Source organism: Polyodon spathula, chromosome 10 (assembly GCF_017654505.1).
Source record: "Polyodon spathula isolate WHYD16114869_AA chromosome 10, ASM1765450v1, whole genome shotgun sequence".
Lineage (NCBI taxonomy): Eukaryota > Metazoa > Chordata > Actinopteri > Acipenseriformes > Polyodontidae > Polyodon > Polyodon spathula.
The window spans coordinates 28,513,579-28,534,906 of record NC_054543.1 but is presented as its reverse complement, the minus strand read 5'-3'; positions in this window follow the sequence as shown (position 1 = coordinate 28,534,906).

Genomic DNA, 21,328 nt, shown 5'->3' with positions numbered 1-21,328 from the left:
TTGTTCATAAGCTGTCACCATGCTCAGCTTACAAATTGAAAAACCATGATGGCAAGGAAGATGGTGTCAATCTCTCTTAATGAGCCATTGTCGCATATGTACACTGCAAATGTCATGCAAATAGTTTTAAATGCAGTTTCTGCCCTTATTATTTACGAGAACGGGACAATATGTAACTGCTGGAAAGGTATACCTCTGTCATGAAAAGTATACTGTATATTATCTATACTATGTGTGTTATGTACTTTTCTGGTTAGGTTAATAGTTCCAGCAAACATTACTTCTGAGAAGACACCTCAAGGCTGATTTTCTGTAGTGAATTGGGGAAGCATATCAGTTTTGCTTTGTACACTGCATATTCTCATAACACTGATACACAGGTCACGCTACACCACTAGTATGTGGAGGTATTTACAAACCGGTATATACAGTATATGTCCAGTATACAAGTCACAATACCATATATATTACACATGGGATGGTCCCGGAACTTATTCATACCAACTACAAATACTATTTATTCTCCAACTATGTGGTGAACAGCAAGTGGCTATACAGATTTTGTGATCTTGTATCGCAATACCCAATTTGTATAAGAAATGAAAATGAATGTGGTCTTAGAAATTCAAGCAAATAGTTAATGTAATATTATATAATATAATGGTGTTCTTAATTAATGTGTTCACTCATTTTCAGTAATGCTTTAACAAGAACATTACTCCAGACAGTATAAATACCCCCCATTATATTGAAAGAGTCTACTTGTGATCTAAATTTGACACACAGACATGTCTCGAGCACCATGGCACAGTGGCTCATTTATCTGTGCCTCGTATTTTAACTAACTCTGCTGTATTTTGGACTTACAATCCTCAAAGGTATTCATTCACTCTCTAATCTAGTCAAACCACATCTGGATTGGGGCAATATTGCCCAGTCTACTACACTGTACATTTTGCCACAATACAACAGCTCATTTAGTCGCAAGATTGGTTCGATAAAACTATGTTAACCTCGTATGAGCTAAAAAAGAAACTAAAACAGTTGCCTGTCTGTATTTATTTATTTATTTGACTTAATTTAAAGTAAACTTGACATACCCCATTGAGACTGAACTCATGCTCCCATGGGTGAACTAGAGGAAAGTCACTTGTCCTTAATAACGTCTGTTAATTTGCATGAGCACTGATTCACTTAACCCTATTCATCGCCAGACTGTTTATGAATGTATTTCATTCAGCACTCACACAATGAGTAAGTCTTGACTTTATCCTTTAGTATACATGTCCATTCAGACTATGTTGTGATTTTGAGGGACTTTAACACTTATCAATTTGACTTTTGTTTTCAAGAGCTCAGTTATGCTGCTGCGTTTTGTGTCATTCAATTAGAAACATAACACACAAGCACCCATTCAAAATACCACTATTTACCCTCATAGAAAAGTCAAAATAGTGCACACACATATCTTCAGAAACACACACTGCAGTAATCTATAGGGTAAATGTTTTTATGTTTTAATGTTTCACCACTCTCTCTGTTAGAAGTATCCCCTACCCTCTGTCCTAATAGTGTATTACTCTGCAACATTTCAAACTATGGTAACATAAAATCAGACTGGGAACAAATATTACAGAATGGTTCTGATACAGTAGCACACTGGCATTGATAGGATACCATGGTACTTTAATGGATTACCCATTTGTATTGGTTCATACACAGGATGTGATATAAAAGATTCTGAATTAACAATGATTTCTTATTTCTTCAGGAAATTTTAAACATATTTAAAATGATAAATGTGTGCTGCATCATTTGTACGCAAACTGACTTAAAAAAAATCTCGGTCTTAACATTTCACACATAAAATAAGTAGCACGTTGTATTAACATGATTTAAAAAAAAAAAAAAAAAAAGGAATGAAATTTAGTTCACTGGAGCTGGATCATAAAGTTTGGCTGTATAAAGTGGATCAGGCTTGGATTCCACTCGCCCGTCATTGTCATCCAACAGTAGTGCTGTACGCACCGTAGCAAGGCAAATTGATAAATGACAATCAACTACATCAAAGTCATTCAGTTGCTGTATTTCAAACTCTTATTTTTTATTATCATCGGAAGTGCATACTATACTAAAGAAAAAAACAATGAAGACACGACACTAAAAATCCATAGTAGCTTTTTTTAAATAGCCCCAGAGACAAAGATTGGAACTTTTACCCACCGAGTCACCGGATGAGCAGAATGGAAAAAAAGTCCAAGATTAACAGCAATTAACTTCTGCAGATTAAGCTTGATTAAAATACGTATGTTGTATTATGTTCCATTTATTGTTGTTACACTCTGTGCCGTTATCAGTGAGGTTATGTGCAACAATGCAAGTACTTGTCATGAGTGTGTTTCAACATTATTTTAGTTGCTGTAACGTAGGTAGTTATTGTTATTGCCTTTAGATACATACATACCGGACATCAACAACAGTCCCTATATGGTCGGGACAATCCCGACTTCCTAGCAGATGTCCTGCGCCCCGTGCATAGTAAGAAAGTCCCGAAATTTACCCTCCCCCCCAAAAAGATCATTTATAGTTAGTGAAAACCACACACTCTTCTTGTGGCTGGCACATCTGCTGATCACTAACTAGTACAAAGGTAAGAATGCTTCATTATGTCTAATTTTACGGTCATGATGGTCATGTCACGTTGAGTTGGGGGATATGACTATTATTTGATAATATATATGATCAGCGTCCCACTGAACAGTTTCCAAGTGTTGGTAAGTATGACCGTATCCATAAAAAATAACTGCATTTATCCTGCATGATGGCAGATTTGGCAAATGTGTGATTCCTAAAGATTTTTTAGCAGTTGATTCAGTATAATAAATGAGTAACTTAGTGATTCTCTTAACTGTTTAAATTGTGTACTACAGGTGTATCAAGGCTTGTCATAATGTTTTATGTTTGTCTATTTTATCCCCTCCCCAACGGAAATTTGACCAATCAGAAACAGAAATGAAAAAACAAAAAACGAATGAGACAAGAGACAGACACAGAAACAGAGGGAAGAAAATAAGACAGAAAAAATAAAGAACGAAACAGAAAGAGTGACAGCGATAGTGACAGAGAGAGACAGAGAAATGAAGAACGAAAACGAATGACAGAACAAGGCAAAAGAAAGCTGTTGGTGAAAAGGAAGATTAACAGAAAGACAAACTGGAGCAGAGACCCACAGAGGGACGCAAACAAGTCAAGAGGAAGCTGATGGTGAAAAGGAATGAAGAGATTACAGCTGAGATTTATTAAACAAGCCATTGGACACTGCAGTATTCCAACAGCTGTATACACATTAAATATTTGCTTGTAAAAAGTACTATTTTGTTGGTTCATATGTTCTTTATGTGTAGAAAGTAAAGTTACCTTTTTCTAGTTAAAAGCACTTTTTTTTTTTTCATTTATCTACACATATTACCCCACAACTTCCAAGTGAAAAAAAAATATTTTAGAAATTTGTAGAAAATTAATTAAAAATAAAAACTGAAATAGCTTGGTTGTATAAGTGTCCACCCCCCCTTGTAATAGCAAACGTAAATTAACTCAGGTGTAACCTAATCACCTTCAAAATCACACACCAAGTTTTGTGGCCTCCACCTGTGTTAAATTGTAGTGTTTCACATGATTTCAGGATAAGTGCAGCAGTTCCTGTAGGTTTCCTCTGCTGGGTAGTGCATTTCAAAGCAAAGACTCAACCATGAGCACCAAGGCACTTTCAAAAGAACTTTCTGGACAAAGTTGTTGAAAGGAACAGATCAGGGGATGGGTATAAAACAATATCAAAGGCCTTAAATATCCCTTGGAGCATGGTCAAGACGATTATTAAGAAAGGAAGGTGGAAGGTGTATGGCACCACCAAGACCCTGCCTAGATCAGGCCGTCTCTCCAAACTGATCAGAGAGGCTACCAAGAGGCCAATGGCAATATTGCAAGAGCTACAGACTTTTATGGCCAAGACTGGTCAAAGTGTGTATGTGACAACAATATCCTAAGTACTCCAACAATCTGGTCTGTATGGTAGGGTGGCAAGAAGGAAGCCATTACTCAAGAAAGCCCATCTTGAATCCTGTTTGAAATATGCAACAAAAAAAAAAAAAAAACACTCAGAAGATTCTTTAGCCATGTGGCAAAAAGATTTTGTGGTCTGACGAAACTAAAATGGAACTTTTTTGGCCTAAATGCAAAGTGTTATGTTTAGCACAAACCCAACAAAGCGCATCACCCAAAGAACACCATCCCTACTGTGAAGCATGGTGGTGGCAGCATCATGTTATGGGGATGTCTCTCATCGGCAGGGACTGGGGCACTTGTCAGAATAGAAGGGAAAATGAATGGAGAAAAGTACAGATAAGTCCTTGAGGAAAACCTGCTGCCCTCTGCAAAAAAGTTGAAACTGGGACGGAAGTTCATCTATCAGCATGACACCTACCTGAAGTACACAGCCAAAGCTACACTGGAGAGGCTAAGGAACAAAAAGGTAAATGTCCTTGAGTGGCCCAGTCAGAGCCCCGAACTAAATGCAATCGAAAATTTGTGGCATGACTTGAAGATTGCTGTCTATCAACGTTCCTCAATGAACTTGACAGAGCTTGAACAGTTTTGTAAAGAAGACTGGTTAAATATTGCCAAATCTACAGTAGGTGTGCAAAGTTGGCAGAGACCTATCCCAACAAACTCACAGCTGTAATTGTTGCCAAAGGTGCTTCCACCAAGTATCAGGAGGGTGGAGACTTATCCAATTATGATCTTTCAGTTTTATATTTTTAATATATAATTTTTTTCTCAATTAAAAACTTTTTTTCCCTTAACAGTGTGGAGTATGGTGTGTAGATAAGTGGGAAAACATCCTCATTTAAATGAATGAAACACTGAGGCACTGGCACAACAAAATGTGAAAAAGTTCAAGGGGGTGTAGACTTTTTATAGGCACTGTACATGCAGTGGTTTGCAGAAGTATTCACCAACTACCAATAATGTCACATGATGTTGAATTACAAATAATGTATGTACAGTTTTTCAAACAAACTTTTTTTTATTCAAAGTTATAGTGGTTAAGTTGAACACTGTTATATGAGGATGAGGTTAAATGTCAGCAAAACTTGGGAAGAAAATGTACAAAATTAAATTTACTTGTTGCATAAGTATTCAGCCCCTTAAGTCAGTAACTTGATAGAAGCACCTTTTGCAGCAGTTACTGCTATGAGTCTTTTTGGGTCGGTCTCTACTAGCTTTGCACAGTAGGATGGTGAAATTTTTGCCCATTCTTCACGAGAAAATTGCTCCAGTTCTAATAAGTTTTGCCGTACATTTTTGATTGGATTCAAGTAAGGACTTTGACTTGGCCACTCAAGAACATTCATTCTCTTCTTTTTCAAACACTCCAGTGTGGCTTTGACTTTGCTTTGGATCATTGTCCTGCTAAAATGTGAATTTCCTCCTTGGTTTTGGCTGACTCAAACAGGTTTTCTCAAGGATTCACCTGTACTTTGCACCATCATTTTCCCATCTATCCTGACAAGTTTCCCAGTTCCTGCTGAACAGAAGCATCCCCATAATGATGCTGTCACCACCATGCTTGGCAGTTGGGATGGTGTTGACTGGGTGATGTGCTGTGTTGGACTAATGTCAGACGTCATGCTTGGAATTTAGACCGAAAAGTACAGTTTTGGTCTCGTCTGACCACAAAACCTTTTTCCACATGTCTGCAGTATCATCTACATGCTTTTTTGTAAACTCCATATGTGCTTTAAGATGAGGCTTTTTGAGGAATGGCTTCTTTTTTGCCACCGGTCCATACAGGCCAGCTTTGTGTAGTGACCGGTTTATTGTTGATGTGTGAACACTGACTACCATCTCAGACACAGAACTTTGCAGATCTCTCAAGGTCATTGTTGGCTTCAGAGTGACGTCCCGAACCAGTTTCCTGCTTGCCCGGCTGTTCAGTTGGGGAAGGCGACCTGATCTGGATAGTGTCTGTGGTATGATGCATCTTCCTCTTCTTAATGATGGACTTCACTGTGCTGAGAGTGACAATCAGTGCCTTTGAAATGTTCTTGTTCTGTGCCTCTCTACCATTTTATCCCTGACTTGTTTCGAAAGCTCCTTGGTCTTCATGGTTGCTTTGTTAGATCACTATGTGAGTTGCAGCTTGAAAGTCTTTATATACCTGAGAGAAATGATCTACAAGTTAAACCACTTTGAGTACACACAGGCTAAAACCATTTCACTAAATTTGTGACCTTTCAAACAAATTATTTGCACCTAAGCTAATTTAGGGCTGCAGTAGCAAAGGGGTTGAATACTTATGCAACAGAGATTAATCTGTTTTTTTTCTGGCTGGAGGGGGTGTGGGATCCTTTCAGATTCAGTTTGCTGAAAGAATGCTGGCATGTGTTTCTGATGGATATTTTATGACATTTTTTGACAGGTTTCAAAACTGTCCAGAACATTAGTTAACATTGCCCGTGAGCATTGCACGCCCAGGCAGTCTTCTTGGAAAGCGTGCAGCTACTAAAATCCTTATGATGTAATCTCTTGCACAATACATTTGCTCTGCTGATCTTTATAAACATTTGTGTGTGTATGTCTGAAATATTTTGGTATTGTGATGAACTGTCTCAGTGCTTTGTCTACAGAAATCATGAACATCTAGGGACTTCTGAGTGGTGCATCCGCTAAAGGCGCTCTGCGTGGAGTACAGGATGCACCCTATAGCCTGGAGGTTGTCGGTTCAAGTCCAGGCTACCATTGCCATTCCACTGCGGAACGTGGATGGGAGCTCCTGGGGGCGACGCACAATTGGCGCTGCCCGGAGGGTGGGCTTAAGTTGGCCAGGGTGTCCTCAGCTCACTGCGCACCAGTGACCCCTGTAGACTGGCTGGGCATCTGTGGGCTTGCCTGTAAGCTGCCCACAGCTGCGTTGTCCTCCATTGCTGTAGCTCTAGGTTGGCTGCATGGCAGGCCTGCAGAGAAAAAAAACGGTCGGCTGACATCCCACACTTTGGAGGACAGCGTGTGTTGTCTAAGCTGCTCTCGAGTCAGCACAGGGGTGGTAGCCGAGAGCTGAGCTCAAAATGCAATTGGATATGTCAAATTGGGAGAAAAGCGTGGTAAAATTAATTGGTGACTACTAAATTCATATAAAAATAAAAAGGAAAAAAAAGAAATCATGTCCAGTGACTGCTGTGAATAGTACATCTGGCATCAAGGGAAAGATCTTGTGACAGCATGGAGAGACAGCTGACAGGAGGAAATAGACCCCATTGGGGCTGGCAAGGGTTAGCTACCCTTGTCGACAGTATCCATCTCTGTGTTTACAGGATGCTGGAGACACCCGCCCAATTTCTTCTAAGAGATTAAAGAGAAAAATACCCCTAGAATCTGCAAGACCGGGGGCAGAAGATGACTCAAGGTTTGACAACATCGTTAACGACTTATGAAAGGAAATGGATATGAGAACAGAGAGTACTTTGCAAAGGACTAGCGCAAGATCTGTAGTGAGCAAAGACATGGTGCTCTAGGTTTGTATCTGTGGCTGGAGCAAAGTGACAATGATTAGGAGTTTGAAGATTCATCAAGGGAGAATTAAATGCTTGCGGGAGAAGGGACAAGTGGCAATGCATTAATCTGTAATTTTTATGAAGTCAGTCAAGTCAGTCAATTGAAATCCAGCGACAGGAGACAAACCACAGTTCACAGGATATCAGCACCCCTGTCATAGATGAGAGGAGGACTTGCATAAACACAACTAGTAATGAACCTAATGATCCTTGTGAACCCAGTCAGATGAACCAACGTAATAGAGAAAATAACCTCAACGGGCACGCCTGGATTTAAATGGCCAATAGCTTTTGAGAAAACAGCGTAGGACACAGTAAACATGGATCTCTGTTTTGCATTGGAAAGGTTAGGTGGAAAAGTCAAAAAGAAGCTGGATAAATTTGGAGTTGAAAAAAGAAAGGAGAAAGTCCAAACTATTCCTGTAAAGTCTAGATGGCAGCAGAAGATTGAGCGCTTAGTTAGAGAAAGGAGGCAGCTGAGGAAGCAATGGAGGCGAGCATAACAAAGTCAGAAGGAGGCACTCAATCTATTACAAAAGGTCATAGAAGATAAGCTTGCAACATTGTACAGAGCTGAGCGCCTAAGGAAACTCTACAAAAAGAATGAGAGTGTGAGAACTAACTTTCAGAAAGACCCATTCAAATTTGCAAAGAAGTTATTCAAGAGGGAGATAAATGGCACACTAAAGCATTAAGTCTGAGCTGGAGAGTTATCTCAAAGAAATGCACACAGATTTAAAAAGGCAGCAGCGTCGATTCCTTCAGACATACAACCTATCATTCCACCAGAATACCAAATGGAGGACTGCGCACCTAAGTGGAAAGAAGTAGAGTAAGTTGTGAAAAAGGCAAGGGCATCATCATCTCTTAGGCCTAATGGAGTTCCGTACAAAATATTAAAGAGAGATTTGGAGTTGAAAATAGAAAGGAGAAAGTACAAACTATTCCTGTAAAGTCTAGATGGCAGCAGGAGATTGAGCGCTTAGTTAGAGAAAGGATGCAGCTGAGGAAGCAATGGAGGAGAGCAGAACAAAGTCAGGAGGTACTCAACCTATTACAAGGGGTTATAAAAGATAAATTTGCAACATTGCGCAGAGCTGAGCACCTATGGAAATGCTGCAAAAAGAAAGCACGTGTGAGAACTAACTTTCATAAAGACCCATTCAAATTTGCAAAGAAGTTCTTCACTAAAGCATTAAGTCTGAGCTGGAGAGATATCTCAAAGAAACGCACAGAGATTTAAAAAGCCAGCAGCCTGTGTCGATTCCTTCAGACATCCCACCTATCAATCCACCAGAATACCAAATGGAGGACTGTGCACCTAAGTGGAAAGAAGTAGAGCAAGCTGTGAAAAAGGCAAGGGTGACATCATCTCTTGGGCCTTATGGAGTTCCGTACAGAGTGTACAAGGATGCCCCTGGTGTTCTATGAATCCTGTGGAAATTGATGAAAGTAGCATGGGAAAAACAGGTAGCAAGAGCATTGCGCCGAGCAGGTGAGGTCTTTATACCCGAAGAAAAAGATTCTATAAGTATTGATCAGTTTCACCCTATTTCCCTGTTAAACATGGAAGGCAAAATTTTCTTCAGCATTGTTGCTCAGAGATTGTCAGCTTACCTACTGAAGAACTGCTTCATTGGTACTTTAGTACAGAAAGCCGGTTTTCCAGGTTTCCCAGGATGCTTAAAGCACATCCGTGTGATCTGGCAGCAAATTCAAAAAGCTAAAAAGGAGAGGAAGGAGCTCCATGTGACATTCCTGGATTTAGCTAATGCATACGGTTCACAGACCACATAAACTACTTTGGGAAGCATTTGATTTTTTCAGTGTACCGACTACTATATCAAGCTTAGTGACAGCCTACTTTGGAAATTTATACCCCAGAGAAGTATCCTACTCAGCTCAGTCCAGACGGTTTTCATGCTGATGTGCTAGGGAGGCCGCACTGTGGTTGATCCCTGGAACCAGCATCGCAGCCGATGTGTGTGCTGATGAGCCAGACTGATCCTTGGAGCCAGCATTACATTTCAGCCATCAGCACCAGGCAGAAGGAAAGAACCCCAGATAGATCACAATAGCATGAAGTTTTAACACCTACTCTTATGTAATGTAAATCAGGCCTTTAATTACCAGCACTGTCATGCAGTGGTGCACCTGTCCTGTGGATCAATAAAGGAATTTGCTCTCTAGCAAGCCCTCGACTTTCACATTCACTAAGTTCTTCATTTGAGCCTCCTGTGCTATACCTGTCTTGTGTCATGACACATGGATCACCACTGCTGTGCTGTCAGTCACAGGGGGTTCAGCCAGGGGTATTGGAGACATATACAATAATAACACAATTATTATTGACTGACCAAAAAATTGTAAAATGCCCTCTGCCAGCGCATTATTTGAGTGGAAACAAGTGCGGATTGTCTAAGGTTTCTTTTACTGTGGCTTTTGTAGCACAACTGTTGCTTGCCACAATGCAGTGCTATGAACTGCATGCTCCAATTCAAAGAACACCTGGGGGACTGTCTTGAGACCCTGCTTTGAGAGAGCTGGTTGCGCTTGCACCTATTATCACTGAGATCCTTATGCTCTCACTTAGCTTATATACACCACATCTAGTGGGCAACATGACATTTCATGTGACTAGAAATGTGATACATTGCAGACAAGGGAGTTTTTCAAATGTTTCTTCACTTATCTTTTTGGCCATTCGGTGCAGTTTTAACCCTAAAGCACAATTAAGCAACATTTACATCTCCACCAGTCTATAAAATGAAATGTTATCTTGTTCCAATATCAAACTTGGGATGCAGCCATTTCTCTCTGCTGTTTACAATATCCAATCCAATCTGCACCCGGACATTCCACAAAAAAAAATCAACGGTCACCAGTATGAATGAACATTTTGTATACTTGCTATTTATAAGTTAAAATTCTCCAACCTCCAACATTTCTCTGACTGCATGATATTTCCATACCTTCATACTCAGCCTATTATATCTGAACAAGTCTGATTTCAAATCGCTTTTAACTAGGTCTGTCAAATGATTAAAACAATTAATAGCGATTAATTGCATGATCTTCTATAGCGGTTAATCACAATTTTGTAATGTGCTCAAATTCGGCCCTAAATAAACAATTTTCTATTTAAAAAGCAGTGCGTTATGTTAAAGGCATACTGTGTTTTATTGTAAGGGAAAGAAACACAAAATAATCTGTATCAGAAAGTTTTAAAGCATTTATTTGAGAACCAAAGTTCACTGTAATTTACAGCTTTTCATGCCCACAATGTTAGTAGACCTACTTCCTGAGCGATGTTTTCGAAGTTAGAACACACGTGTGCTTGTCTACAGTTTAAATCCCCAACATATGTATATTTCCACACACTGAGGTATGCAAACTTTTGGCGACATCATATCTCTCTCTCTCTCTCTCTCTCTCTCTCTCTCTCTCTCTCTCTCTCTCTCTCTCTCTCTCTCTCAAACACACACACACACCCCTCTCACTCACACACAACCTCTCTCTCTCTCAGTCACGCACGCACACACCTCTCTCTCTCTCTCACACCCACACCCCCCCTCTCTCTCTCATGCTCACTCACTCACACACATCTCTCTCTCTCTCTCTCTCTCTCTCTCTCTCTCTCTCTCTCTCTCTCTCTCTCTCTCTCTCTCTCTCACACTTAGTATAACTGTATGACAAAAGCTATTACCTGCAGGGCTCCAGTAGTGCCTCCATCTTCAGCAGTTTCTCCAGTTCAGCTGTGGTTGGCATGGCGATGTTTGTTTTTTGTTGTGCCAGAGCATCCCTCAGTGGTTGTTGGTTTCTTTGCACACACGTGATCATTTCCAGAGTGGAATACCATCTTGTTGTGACATCTTGTGCAAGTGACTCCTTCTTTTGCCCATTTGCAAATTACTGTTGTTCTAGCTCTGCAGCGTTTGGTGGACTGTGTTTGAAATGTCCAACTACTTTTCGGCATTTGGCTGGGCATTGTCAAACCCGCTGTTCTGTAGGGACACTGTGACTGACCTTTGCAGACTGTGCGTGGTGCAAGGCAGGTGTTCAAAAGGCATGTGTCTAGTAGCTGCAATCATGTTCCGGGCACTGTCCGTTCCAAGTGCGGTAACTTTCTGTTCAATGTTCCACTGCTTTGCTACATCCATGAAATGCTCAGCATACGTTTCAGCATAGTGCATCTCTTCTGTTTTCATGACGGTCAAAGCGTATGGATGTAGTTTCCAATTGTCATCGATGTAGTGCGCTGTAACCCCAAGGAAGTTAAGGTTACTCACCGATGTCCGGTGGTCTCCAAGAGCCTGTGTATTTTTCAACTCCTTCACTTTCTTAGCCCTCTTGTTTTCGTACAGTTCGTGTATCCTTGTAACGATGGTGGCTCTCGATGGTAATTCATATGTTGAGTCGTTCGATGCAATCCGAATGATGTCCCTCAGGCCATCATCTTCCACAACGTTAATTGGCCTGCCGGCTGCAGCTATTCACTTTAAAACTTTTATTTGCGTTTGTTAGCTTGCTGCTCATTGACTTGTCCATTTGCCTGCTGAGCACAAACTCTAAAAGAGTTGGCTGCTGCTGTCCTGCATTGCTAGCCCTCTCACTACTGCTGCCGGCGTCAACTCTGTGTTTTGCTTGTAAATGATACTTCACTCTTGAAGTACTTCGGTGATACACAAATTCACCCTTACATTAGCTGCAAATAACTTTGCTTTTATCCAAAGACCCATCTGTAAGGGTTTTGTAATAAAACTGAACATCTAAAACATTTAAAAGCCCTTTAACAGCTTTCTCCATCATTCAAGCTTGTTTCGTCAGCAAAGCTATATCTAAATTCATGCAGTCAGTTGACAAACAAGCGCAAGAGCGTGTTGTATTTTAACTATGGATGGGTCTAAGGCTCAAAAAAGAAAATGTGTTAATTGCGACAAAAAACATTAATGGCGTTAAGCATTTTAAATTAATCGCACGCGTTAACTCTGACAGCCCTACTTTTAACCCAATTCCAGTGTCAAATGGGAACATACATTAGATAGATGTTATATGCCCACTCTAAGATTGTCTGCATTGTATCTTACACACAAGTCTACAACTACAACATTTTATACCATTTATTCTCTATATTTCATGTTTTCATACGTCAAGCTAATTTCAAACATCCTGTCCCCTACCATTTGTTTATAGGAACAAGCCAGTTACACACACTCGAGAAATTAACCCTTATAATTCTGGCTGCTGTAGTGCATTGTTTAACACATATACACTGTGGTTCATTTGTGCCGGGGCTTGCCGGGGCTCAGCACCGACACCTCTGGACTTGACGAGGCATAGCCCTGGCACCACTTCAGCTCTGAAAGTTAAAACTATCATAAAATATTTTTCTCTCAAATGCGTTTTCTTAAAAGTCTCAATAAAGTTTTATCCATTCTGCAAGTTCTTGCATGCACTAAACAGAGACAGTCCGTTGCCAGGGACGTTTAATTACTTTACCATTTCAGCTATGTGCCATAAAAATGACACTGGCTACGAATTGTCATGTTTCATAAACAAATAAACTTTCTTTTGATACAAAGAAATTCCTAGTACACAATAAGCTTCAATATGAAAGCTGAATATTGATTTCAATAAACAACAAGTTTTTAATGAAAATATTGTAGCCTAGTTCACTAAAGTGAACTTAAACGTGTTTATTCCTGTTTTTACCCCTACACTAACACTAACTACTCCTATTCAAAAAATATACATAAAAATAATAACAACTGTCTGGTTCTCTCTTGACTTTTTTCACTGAATAGAATTGAATTAATATAGAATATACAACAAACCAAGCTAACAATTGTCTAGCCTAAATCGATTTATTTTTGTTTGTCTGTTGGATTGACAGTGCTGTTAATGTTAGATATAGCTAAACATTACTACAGTGCAGGCTATGGGTCAAACCAATGTTTGTGGAGGGTGTGGTATATCTTTTTTTTTTTTTTTTTTAATTAATGCTGGCCTTGTAACACTAGTATGCACGATACTCTTTCAAATAAACTTGTTATGATTTTAAATGAAGGTATTGTTCGTTTTCATTGCAGGTGCCCCGGCACCTCTTTCTTTACAAATTCAGCACTGCACATACAGTAGCTTGAGAGTTTGCCAAATAAATGTTAATACACTGTTAATTCATTTTCTCACCATTAAACAAGGGTGGAAAAGAACACAGAGCTTTGGTGGCATAAATTATAGTTACAAATCGAATCATCTAAATTTAAAACCAATGCCTGAGCAAGCACTTTAATGACTAAACCTAATTCCTGCATTGCTGGCAATTGCAGATTAAGTAGAGATTTGTGACACCCTGGCTCAGAATCACAGACTCTGAGGCTATTGTTATGAGTTTATCTAGGGATTTTCCAATCAATAACTCTAAATACAGAGCCAGCTTGTGCTTGAATGCCCCTCTGTTAGCTGGGAAGTAATAGGCAAGATTATTATGATTATTATCAGTGGTCTTGTTGCAGCAAAATAGTGTGTTTTATCCAGTCACCTTCACCTGGCTGTTTTGTGTCCACAAAGTTGATGCAATCATAAACAAGAGACTTTTTTTCCCCTTGTACAACAAAACTTCCATACCTAAGCAAACCACTGCATAAAACAATATGATATACAACACTCCCACCCACTGGATAAAATACGCCATTACATTTTTTTTCTTCAGTGTTATTTAAAACTGGACTCAGGAAGGAATTATTGATGAATGAGGTCAGTCTTGGATAATTGATCAAAATATTATGTTAGTGATGGTAACTATAGAACACAGCAATATATTATTACACAGTGTGGTCCGGTGGTTAAAGTCCAGGCTGGTAACTGGTTCAAATCCCACCTCTGCCACTGACTGACTCACTGCGTGGCCCTGAGCAAGTCACTTAACCTTCTTGTGCTCAATACTGTGGAAGAGATGTTAAATCAATGTCTTGTACTGCATATAATGTACAGTTCAAAGCCTACTGTTGTAAAGTGCTTTGTGATGGTGGTCCACTATGAAAGGTGCTATATAAAAATTAAGATGTTATATTATTATGTTACACTTACATAGGACGAAATTGACTAAACTTTACATTTTCTAAACTGCACATATTACATACAGAATGCTACTCCTAAACTACTGTAGTTGGAAAACAAGAAATGTCATCCTCTTGTTTATACCAGGATTATAATGTTCAGGAAATATGGTAAACATAATAATTCCTACAGGTATGAATGGACGTTTTCCATGGTATACCATATCTTATTATCTTTAATAACAGTGCAGCATCACTGATGCCAATACAATTATTAAGGATGAGCCAAGTACTCGGATCAAATGAAAATCCGTTACAATCAAGGCCATTTTTTGCCATGAAAAATTCAAAAGTAAAAAGCCTATTACTTGTTACATGTATTGTATTATTGTTCGATCTAAAACATGCATTAAAGACAACCAATTAATTCAGAGGAGGGAATAGTAGTAGTAATACAAAGATATCAAAAACACAGAATAGAAAATTAAAATCCTTATTTTATAATATATTTTACTGCAGTTTTAGCCTATCCACGTTGTGACATTTTCAAAGTACAATCTACATAGCAGTACATGTATGAATACAAGTATGCAGGTACATGAGTAGAACAGTAACATTTTCATATTTTGAAATACCAATGGTATATCAATAGCATTAACCAATGTAACGCAGGTAATAAATGTTTGTTTCTGCTGATTTACTTTTTATGATGATATCCCAATGTTAAACACCTAGTAAGTGTTGCAAAGTTGTTATAAAAAGACCATACTGAACAAAGGCATGTATTGTAAGAATGTTTATACCAGGATTATAATGTTCAGGATGGTATATATTACAGTATATAATATATATATATATAATTATATATATATATATTATATATATATATCTATATATATAAATTATATATAACCACTCTTGGGTGGAGGAACCACTTTTTCAACAAGGATCTTTAGAGACTCCTGCTTGGCTGGTTAATCCAATATGTATTGCTAAACCTTGATCATTTACTAATTCCATGACTAACTATTATGATGTCATCTTTATTATTAACCCCTTCTCTGCTGACCACTGCTGAAGTGCAACAAAATGCATGTCATGCTGTTAAATTGCCCCTTTCTTTGCAAAAATGGAAAGCATGCTTTGTTTTTATATACATCCTCAATGTAGTTTTACACAGTATATGCATTTATTTTCTGAATCTTTGTCCTGAAATATAGTCATTGGCCACTATATTAGCACTTCTCTTATACAAACAAGGCTGGATCCATTAATTACCCAGGAAAGCAGCATAAAGTCCTGTGTTATATTTTTTTGTTGATCATGCCCACACGTAATGCTAAATGCATTTTTCAAGATGATATTGTGACCATCCACTGTGCTGAATTGTCAGTGATTGGTTAGAAGACATTCTTCAGTCCTCCTTGGCCAGCACAAACCATGGATCTTAATCCAAATAAGCATCTGTGAACCTGAACATTACATTTGTTGTTGCAATCCTTATTGGAAGAAAGGTCTCTTTCTTGTTCAATTCAGTATAGAGAATCTGCAAAGTGGATGATTTAAATTGCAATTGAACAGATGAATTCATGATGAATAATGAATTTGGCCAGAGACCTTGGGCTCTATGTATCATTGGTTTTTCTTTTGACTTTTCTCTTGACTTTTCACAGGTTTTTGTGACTTCATAGACTTATCCGCAATGCATTAAAGTCATTTTCACTCCCATAACTTAGTTAATCTCTGCTGCGGTAGTTTCATTCTGACTGTTCATTTCAAAGTACTTGTGTATGCAAATGTTCGAATCTCATTATAATATCGATGTTTTGTGCTTATGCTTGATGTATCATTATTTTTTGCTTATTTACGACATCGCTTTGTGCCTGTTACTTTACGTACACCTCTCACCAGTGTAGATTCAACTATCTGTTCGTATGTAAAATTTCCTGTTTAAATACTTGCGTTCATTTAGTTACTTTAAAAAAAAAAAAACACATTTTGTTTTGGTTTATTTTATATTTCTATGTGCTTTATTTTAAATATACATAAAGTGCACAACTATTCCACTTTATTGCTTGGTGGCAGAATGATAGACTGTGATATGCTGTTCCTTCTAATTGCATTTAGGTAGGAAAAATATCAAACAGAAACCACAAGATGCTTCACATAATCAAAACGAACTACCCAGGTAACACCACTCAGAAGCAAACATTTTAAACAAGATGCTTCACATAATCAAAACAAACTATACAGGTAACACCACTCGGAAGCAAACATTTTATACGTAGTTTGAAAGCAAGTAGAGCAAAAACAGCCTTCATTTTCTTGTCGTCAGAAACAGTAACATTATGAAATCGTCCCTTGTTTTAAGTACAAAACTGCACCGGTGTGCTCAGCAAGATAATAGCAGAGTCATTTATTAGGGTGTGTTAGCACCATTCAAAATAAAATAAACAATCTTACGGATTATTGTGTTTAATCATTCTGTTTATGTTTATCATGATTAAATGGTAAAAGCTGATCTGTTTTTTTTTTTTTTTTTAAATCAGGCTTTTTGTACATTTACATGTTATGAGATGATAATATAAAGAAAATATGTAGTTGTTATCATCTGAAATAGGCCTACACACACCCGATGTTTAATTTTTTGAGTTGCTATATTATTGTATTATTATATACAGTCATTTTAACTGCTTTGGAGTTGGTGCAGATTTAGTGGATTGAAGAAAATAAATGGACAGTGCAAGAAACTAAAGCTCCGATACCAAAAGCTGAGCCGAACAACTGGTCAGAGCTCACATATATTCAGTATTTTTTCAAATTGCCTACAGTTGGAGCACAGTGCAGTGCCTCCTACAGCACAGCGTGGGGGCAGGTGTGGCTGAACAATAATACTGTACAGTACCTGTTAGAAATTAAAGTTAATGACTAAGTGCATAGACAAATGAAACATGGCGAAAAGTATTTACCTCCATTGCCTGCTGTATGTAGTCAACTGTACTTCTTTCATTTACACAACAAAAACATACATAGACTAAAAAAAAAAAAAAGTTTTCTGCGATATTCTTAAATTAAAGCGCTGAAATCATGTAGAGAAGCATGGTTAGGGTGCAGAATTACCGGGCATATGTATCATGTCAAACTTCTATATAAAGAAACAAGTTTTATTCATGCTTTCTGTTTTTGAGGACCCTTTTAGATTACATTTTGGTTTGTTTTTGCTATGCCCAGGGTTACATTGTAATGTTTACTTTACTTCTGGACGTTCTAAGTTGTGACTTTCGGTATTGCACATCTATTTATAATGAGATGCAAACTCCGATCTCTCCTGTATAACGAGCGGTAATTTATGCTATTCGTAAACTTACGGTGAAATTCTGATAGCTCATGAAAAAAAGCTGCTTAGTACATTGCGGGCATAAATTCTACGAGGCTACAAATTAGCAGTATTTACAAACATGTAAGTAATATTAATACATAGAGCCCCTTGTCTGTGGGTGCTGATAGCTATCCGCAATGTTGGCTGACTAACGAAAACATGATGACATCATACAGTCTAGTGCCGCTGATAGGAAGTGACTCACAGGGCCACCTCCCACCAAAGGACAAAGCCGCCAAACCATGACCGGAAAAATGAAAATAATAATAATAATAATAATAATAATAATAATAATAATAATAATAATAATAATACATAACTTTAATTTATTATAGTGCCATTCACACCTAGGCATCTCAAAACAAAACAAACACAAATTAATGGTTAGTGCAACAACTGCAGTGGCGCAATGCAACCTACTCCCAAAAATAGGAAAAGGTTGAGTGAAAAATAAGAAGCTGAAACACGGGCCCGCCCCCCGCGCATGAAATGCACTGAGGGAGAACCCGGCCTCTCCAACCTGCCACGCACCCTGCAGAAACTAAATACGAACCGCTGTGCACTCAGGTAAGAAAAAAGAAAAAACCTACTCCCTAGTAGGAATCCATGGCTGAGGGTAGCCCTTCCTCCAGGCTATAAAGACAGCAGTCTCCCTGTTTGATCTCACCGTGCATGAATGAGAGGCTAAACAAAAAGAAGCGACGTGATTGCAAGCCACAGACTTTTTATGGCGCTTAGATATGATGTGGTGATTAGTGGGTGGATTCTCCTTCCAGAAATACAACTAAGTTTTCCATAACATATACCACAAAGATCATTTGTGAATTTGAAAGTAGGTGTATTTGCAATATACAGTAAGGACTATGCATTATGCCTTCTAGAGTACTAACATTACAGATTTAAAATTAACAATCTTAATTTGGAGCTTTATATTATAAAGGAATTATAATAGGGGAAACAAGAAGGTTGCTTTTTTTCTTCAAGAGAATCCTATAAACATACTTTTAGGTCTGCAATCAATTTGAAATGTAATTGTATTAGTTATATATGTATTACTGTATGTAACTCAGGAACAAGCTTGCATATTAAGTTACACTTGTGTCCAATTGGCTGTTAATATCCCATGCAATCAGATGCCGGCAAACCGTGTAAGTGTGGATGCTTCAGTACATGCATCAACGTGAGTAATGCATTAATTATGGATGTTTCAAATATATCTGATGCTAGTTTATTTCCTGGAGCCTGTTCCAGGTATTGGGTCATTTTTAACACAATAAAAAAATACTTTGTGATGGAAAATCTGTTAAGAGGAAAAAGCAAAGTCTATTTCATTTTTCAAAATTATTTCAATAAGAAAATTTCAAATGATCTGCTAAATTGCTGCGGTACAAATTTTTATAAATTGTTATTTATGGTATTTCAGAATGTGCTCTATTGTAATAATAACATATTATTATATTTTTTATAACTGATTTGTACAGTTTGTACAACTGTAGCAAAAAATATCAGTGAAGGAACATGGTACGTACAGTCTTTTGTTTATACAGATGTAAATGTTTATTGCTAATGATATCAATACAATATTTCTTCACTGGGATAAGGGTATTTAAAAGAAACAAACTCTACCAATAGGGCAAGATCCTTATTTTGGAGCCATGGTAGTTGCGTTGTGTATTTGAACACTTGATACACTTTGTTGTTTACCTCTCGATCGTGTCCCATATTTTTTTCCTCATAGACTCTCTCTCTCTCTCTCTCTCTCTCTCTCTCTCTCTCTCTCTCTCTCTATATATATATATATATATATATATATATATATAAACTATTGTATTTAAGGGGCATTGCAGGATCCACGCTAGTATTTATTTATATGGGACATTCAAAAGGTTACCCTATGGAAGGTAAGCAGCTGAGAAATCAACTCCCTCTCTGTCTTCCAGCCTTGTGGCTCTTGAGCTGGACCGTCACCTGCCACTGTCCATCACACAGCGGCCTCTAAGCGTGCACATGCCTGGGATTCTAACACTGTCATCGTAACCACAGCTTCCTCTTGCAGCTTTGTGAAATATTAAATACACACTTCCTATTTGGTTAGTTGATCCATGTCTCCTGCCAGCCAGCATGACTTAAAGAGAAAGCTGCTCTAAGTTTGTTATTTTCAAATTGATTTTATTTCTTTTAAAACCTCTTTATTCCAATGTGGAAAACACCTTAACCAGTATGAAAGTGCATTAACTGGGACAAATCGATGCTGTTATTAGGGATTACAGAACGATCAGGTGTGCATTATACTCACATAATGTCAGCGTAATGCATGCTGGAGGCCAAGAGCCATTGCATCTCAGGCATGACATATGCATTACAACCACAAATTAAACAATTATCAAACGTTCCACTTTGGCAAATAGGTGAGTGCAGTGCAGAGCAGATTAATCACGCAGACAATTGCTTTCAGGTGCTAGGCTGTTTATTGAAATAATTACAATGTCCAGAGCCTTAAGGCAAACACCTGTGAATAATAAATGCTGGACTGATACAGCGGCGTGTATCACTCATAATTTGCAATCCCCGGTTTGACCCGCAACCAAAAATCCATGTTTTACGCACACCCACACTAAACTCAAAACACAAACACAAGAAAGTGAGTGAAATTAGATGCTAGTGGTGTAATTACACAACTCTGTGACAAACAACAGTTACAGCCGACATTAACAAACACAAAACACAAACACAGTTTTCAGCAGTACGTTTTATTCCTTCAAGGTCAAATCCAACCATTTACAAAGGAACAGATTACTTTGCTATGCCCCTATATATATATATATATATATATATATATATATATATATATATATATATATATATATATATATATATATATATATATATATATATATATAGTATAGTTTGATGTATTTTGACATATCACAGTATAAATCAGGAGTTATAATTGAATTGCTCCTGCAACTACAGCTGTATATTACTTGCATGTACACATATTTAAAGAGTATAGTAAGATTTTGAACTTTAAGGCTCACATCATTCACACATCACACCTCAGAGTTGCAATGGCCCTTGGCACCCAATGTGCAATTACATGAGTAAAATTGAGTTTGAATTTGATTTTGCCTGGTGCTTCAAAATAGAGCCCAGTACATCACAGTATTCAAAGATAAGCCTGTTCTAAATAAGGATGTAGCTAAAATTACAAAAGAAAATTATGTGGCTATTATATTGACAAGAAGCCTTTACCATATGGTTTAGAGTGACTCTTAAATGTT